This window comes from Helianthus annuus, chromosome 3 (genome assembly GCF_002127325.2).
Source record: "Helianthus annuus cultivar XRQ/B chromosome 3, HanXRQr2.0-SUNRISE, whole genome shotgun sequence".
Lineage (NCBI taxonomy): Eukaryota > Viridiplantae > Streptophyta > Magnoliopsida > Asterales > Asteraceae > Helianthus > Helianthus annuus.
Genome location: NC_035435.2, coordinates 128,391,777 through 128,398,198, shown reverse-complemented (window position 1 = coordinate 128,398,198; position 6,422 = coordinate 128,391,777). Strand labels below are relative to the sequence as shown.

At 41.0% G+C, this 6,422-nt stretch overlaps 1 non-coding gene across 1 annotated transcript; it reads right to left on the bottom strand.

The window, feature by feature from the left end:
• Positions 1-4,999: 4,999 nt before the first annotated feature.
• LOC118491025 lies at positions 5,000-5,105 on the bottom strand. Its single transcript, XR_004890250.1, has one exon. It is a non-coding gene; the product is annotated as a small nucleolar RNA R71 (small nucleolar RNA).
• Positions 5,106-6,422: the final 1,317 nt, after the last annotated feature.

Here is a 6,422-nt window from a genome sequence, read left to right as displayed (position 1 = left end):
TCCGCGAGGGTTGAAACGTAATAACCTGCCAAAACACAAACACAACACCAAAACAAAACCAAACAAAGCAAAACAAAACAAAACAAAACAAAATACAAATACAATACTCTACATCCTCGGGCTGCCTCCCGAGAGCGCTAAGTTTAAAGGTCTTCAGCCAGACCATACCTGATATTCGTTATGGTGGTCTTAATGCACACTTACCCGCAGCATTTCCAACAAATGCCCGGAAATTTACATGCCATCTCCATAGATTTGTCAGTATATTTGGCATGTTAAAGCTGCTCCTACGGGCTTTGCTAGTCCACTTCATGACATATACCTTAATGTCTGGTAGTTTCACCTTTCTCATCTTATTCCTCGAACCCTCTTCCCCACACTTGTTAATTTGAATCATTGATATGGGAAGAGGTTCGGTACACATATCCATCCCATCAGCCTGCTCTACCTCATAATCTGCACACATCATCTGATCTACAAGTGACTCTTCATCAGATAAAGGACCCATTGGTGTGGTATTATCCTCCACAACCTCCTTCATGTGAGAATAATCTCTAATATCGTCAGGTAATGGTGAGAGGCGTTCTTCTATCTCTATCTTCAATTTTAAAGTATGACACTTAGAAACTAAGCAGCTGATTCGGTCTTCATCGGACAGGTTGGGTGTTGCTAAATATTGCTCGAGTTGGGACAAAGTTACTTCCAATACAGCAAGCTCTTTTTCCTCCTCGGTCTCATAAACATAAACACCCTCGGGCTCAGAATATTCTTCGGGATGATATTGTCGATATCCCTGATACGGTCTATAGATGCGCGCTTCCATCATCTTTTTATTCCAATACTTTGGGTTTTCTGAATACATCGTGCACACATCATAATCATAAGTGTGATCGCGACCGCAACAAAAACATAGACTATCCATCCTTGCCTCATAATAAACTTCCTCGTCCCGATCGTATCCATATGAATAATAGTCATCCTCCATTTCTGATTCATAATCGTCAACGTATGATGGAGGTGGAAGCTGTGAAACATAAGACACCGGTTTTCCATGTGCCCTCCTGTAGTGAGCCTCGTGGCAACCAATACATGGATGTCGTGGACCCCCGCACAATCTACACATAAATAAGCTGAAATTTGTGTAATGCCCTATCATCCTGCACAACACAACTCAACTACCAAGTGTAAATCATGAACAAAAAAGAAATCTTTTTGGTTTTTTTTTATTTTTTTTAAACTAATACACAAGATAACACACGTTGCGCACTACTCCCCGGCAACGGCGCCAAAATTTGACGTGATGTCGTGGTCACAATCAAATTTAATCCAATTACAACTAAGTAGCTAGTGGTAAGTGGGTATCGAACACAGGGAGTTTGTGGAATATGTGTTATCTAAGTGTATATCTAACTTGACTAAATTAATCTAATTGCAAATAAAATAAATTCAAGAGTGGGTTTGATTGGTTGATTTTTAAAACTAAGCCTACTAATCTAATTGCAAAATGGAAGTGTTTTGGTTGTAAATGAATTAGAGACGAGTGACCATCTTTAGTTTCCGGTTTGCTTGTAAACAAATTAGAGACAAATGACCATCTTTAGTTTCCGGTTTGCTTCGACATTTATGCTATCATTCCACTAGAAAGAACTACATAGACATAGTTCATGTATGTTTAATTGCAGTGATGAAAGGGGACGAAGTACTCAGATTCCGAGAACGTGAGGTTATCACCCGATGATCAATTAACCCTTACCCAAACCTAACTATACCCATGATATCTCGATTGCCAACGGCACCAAGAACGTATGGTTTCAAACTAGATTAACATAAAGATCAACATGTTACTAACAATCAATCATGCATCATAACAATCAATTCAAATGGAAAGGAATTGTTATTCTAGAAATATAAATAAAAGACACAAAAGTTTACCACAACCTTCAACACAAGATAATCATCCAAGAAACTAGCCACTCATGGCTTTAACAAACATAATGCAAGAAATTGAAAAGGAAATAGTGTTCATAAGTTTCACCAACAAAAACTAGATAAAGATTAGTGAAAGATAGTTCAAAGATGTCCTCTCAAGTTTCCAAGTCTCCCCTTTTATGCCCAAATTCGTCCCATACCAGCTTGTAACCGAAACCCATGATGAGTAACCATAAAATATCTTCAAAACATCAATTAATGCGGAAGTTACACTTTTGGGTCAGTCGTCGCCGTAAGCTACGCCGCTTACCGTAGCTTACGGCGGTCAGCTAATAGAAACGGTCAACATAGCACCGTAAGGTACGGTCGGCCGCCGTAGCTTACGGTGATCATCACTCCTTTACGCCCCTGCTTTCCTGTCTTACGGTGATGATTTTGGCAATTGTTAGGGTACCGTAGCCTACGGCAGAGGCCGTAGGTTACGACCCTGAGTGGCCTTTTGCTCTTGTTTCCTTCATTTCCCTTGGTTCCCACACATCTTGATCATGCCAGCTTCTAGCATCCGTTCAAGCTTCTTAAAACCCGCATCTTGCACACTTTAACACCTGCATCAACATCATCTTGTGATTACCTAATTCACGCAAATAAACGGATAAAATGTAGAATGTGCGTTATGTTAAGCCTTTTAAGGGTTGTCCTACGGACCACCCGTCACATCCCCACACTTACCCGTTGCTTGTCCCAAGCAACCACTTCAAAAACTAATTTTTTAACCATAAGCGACCAATCGTGCAAACCAAACCAAAGTGCCGTCCTTTTACTAGCTTTTTATCAAACCACAAGACACACCCCTCACAAAACTCTCGGTGACAAGAAAAATTAGCAAGTTATGCTAAACCACTCAATGCGTATATGTGTGTGTGTGCGACAATAAGCTTGTATGAAAATCAAGTTGCCTCCTAACCAATATCTAACATGCTTTTGAATCAAAAGAACTTACGGGTTGTAACGGGGCTAGGTGTAAGGGTAGGAAAAGGAATATATATGTAGTGGCGAAGGACTTAACCCGGTCTTTTATTTCACAATGAAACAAACAAAAAAAAACATGACATAACTTCTATATACAAGACAACTCAACATCACTTCTTTTTTTTTTCTTCTTTTTCATTGTTTTTTTTTTTTTTTTTTCTCACAAGATACTATAACATGTCTACATACCAATAAAACAACTACTAACATTATAAGACCGGGTTAAGTCGGGTAAACTTTTGGGAAACTAGCTAAGGGGTAACAAACAATCGGTTTTTAGGCACAAAATGGGCAACTAAATGTCCAAACCCCCGCCCCTCTCGCAACCATGCTCATATATATAATTAATGAGGTCCAACCCCCCAAATCCCACACTCGCACTCACCTAGACGAGGCATCCTAGAAGTCCCCTATCATCTTCAAAAGCATGTTGACTCTAAGATTTAACAAGTATTCACACACAAGTTCTATTAACACACAACACACACTGCCACTCAAACAATGAAATATCAATAACAATCATGCGTGGCTCAATTCTCACCAAGAAAAGATTAGAAATGGGTGTCGGTGTGTCAAATGGAACAATATCAAGTTTTCAAATTTTTACACTTTCACTTGGATTTGCAAAAAATTTTTGAATTTCTCAAAAATTTCCCGCCACTCAAACCAATGTGCGTTATGTTCTTGGGATTAGATTTGCAAAGATTAGTGTGCAACGTGTGTTATTTTTGTTCTTGCTTTGAGTTTGTTATTTTTCTGGTTTACGCGAGGTGTGTTTAGTGTGCAGGTATTTACAGGTGCATGCGTACTAGAAGCTCTCACAAGCTTTCACCACTAGTGTTTGATCCGGAAATCGAGCGAACTTTGCGAGCAAACAGAATTTTGCTAAGAGAAAATACAATCAGTAGTTCACCAACAACACCAATTACACCGATTACACCACTTCGATACATCATGGATCCACCACCACCACCACCCACTACGGGTGAATTCACCTCATCATTCATACCAACATCCACTCAACCCTCACCAAATACTACCATTCCACCAAATACTACCGAACCCACCATACTTCAAAATGTTACACCAACCAACACCACACAGCCCATTACTACCCAAGCAGAACCAACCGTCACATTTAACCCTTCCACTACTATACCACCATTATCCCATTTTTTCCCGGGTGCGGGTCCGTCATATTCGAGCCATACTATGGCACCAATTTCGTCTATTGTCCATGCTACACCGTATCGACCACCAAATCAATCGGGTTTCCAATACTCGACTATTCCATTTGGGCAATCATCGGGAATTCAAGGAGATGGGTATGATGAAGGTTATGAGGAATTTGAAGGTTTTGATGAAGATGGGTACGGTTATGGGGGTGATGGAGAGCAAGGGGAGTACGGTTATACGCAAGGCCAAGTACAAGTGATTCCAAATGTTGGTGGGGTACAACAACAACAACTCATACCTCAACATATTAGGCCAAGGCCACAAGGGCCGCAATTGCAACGTCCGGTTCCTTTGCAACAAGTTCGACCACAACAGGTGCAACCGCAAATTCAAAGGCCAATTCAACAACCAATGGTACCACAAGGGCCCATGCAAAGACCAATGGGTCAAGTTCGTCCACGAGGCCGATTTGGTGTGCCAAGGAGGCATCTTAGGGAAAATGCGAGGGGTATTGAAGCGCATTTTAGACCGGTGATAACGCACAATCCTTCACCGGTGGTCATTCCTCATAACAACCAAGGGAGAACTTTTGAAGTAAGAACCAATTCGTTACAAAGTTTGCCGAAATACAAGGGGCTAGCAACGGAGGAGCCTTATTTCCATTTGGAGGCCTATGACTCAATTTGCAATACTCTTGGGAGTCAAGGTTTTTCGGCCGATGATATCAAGTTGGTATTATTTCAATTTTCTTTGGAGGACAAGGCAAAGAAGTGGTTCTACACTTTGCCTTCAGCATCTATTTATACTTGGGCGGAGATGCAACAAACATTTTTAGACGAATTTTATACCGCCCAAAAGACCAATGATGCGAGAAAAGGGTTGAGGAGCTTTCAACAACAACAAGGCGAAATGTTCCATGAAGCTTTCGAGCGTTTGAACATGATGATTAAAAATTGTCCACACCATGGGATTGAGCTTTGGGAGTTAATGAACGCCTTTCATGAAGGGTTGTGTGCCGAAGATGCACGAGATTTGATGTCCATTACAAATGGGACATTTGGCACAAACTATGAGCATGAGGATTGGGAATTTTTGGAACAAATGGCGATCACCTCAAAGAGAAAGGCTCAAGCTTCAAGGAGAGCACGACCGGCCGTTACCCGAACACAAGTGCATGCGGTTGATGATGGTAACATACAAACTTCTAATAAAATTTATGATGTTTGTGCATTGTGTAATGAAATAGGTCATGCGGCGGAAAATTGCCAAGGAATGGAGGAAGGGCAATTTGAAGAAGTTCATGCCGTTCAAGGACAAGGAGGGGGTGGTAGAAATTTCAATATGAATTCTAACACTTATCACCCCGGGTTGAGAAACCACCCGAATTTTCGTTATGGGAACCCTTCGAATCAATCAAACCCGAACTTTCAAGGTAGCCAAGGGAATTATGGTTCGCGCCAACCTTACAATAATCAAAGTGGATATCAAGGTGGGAACAACCAAGGATACCAAAGGCAATATCGAACGGGTCAAGAACAAGGGGGGTCTTCGGGTGGTAACGAAATGATGGAAATGTTGAAGAGTATGCAAGCGGAGATGCAAAAGAGGAACCAAATGGATGATGCTCGCATACAAAAGGATGAGGCGCGAGACAAAGCAATCCAAACTTTGACCACTCAAATGGGTCAACTTGCAACCGAAGTGTCCGAATTGAAGAAGGGTAAAGGTCAATTACCAAGCGACACTAAGGTAAATCCATTCCATGGTACGTCAAGAGGTAACAATGTTAATATTCATCATGTGAGTGTTTTGAGAAGTGGGAAAGAGTACAAAACCAATCCTTCACCGGATTTGGTTGATGGGGTGGTTGAGGATATAACGGGTCAAGAAAGTGAGGAAGAAAATGAACCACCCATTGTTTCTTCTAAAAAACCCAATTTTGAAAAACCCGAAATTATTAAAGAAAACGAAAAAGTAAATGAGGGTGAGGGGTCTAGTGAAGTACCGTTTCCTTCGGCTTTATTAGACCCGGGTAGAAAAAATTTTATTTCAAAACGGGGTCCTCAAAAAGAGGAAATGTGGGAGGTTTTCAAACAAGTTAAAATTAATCTTCCTTTACTTGAAGCTATTAAACAGGTGCCCGCTTATGCCAAGTTTCTTAAAGAATTGTGTACTCAAAAGAGGCAACAAAAAGTGCCTAAATTGGTAGACTTGACGGAGCGGGTAAGTGCGGTATTAAAAGGGGACCTTCCTCCTAAGTTACAAGATCCGGGAACGCCTCTAATAAA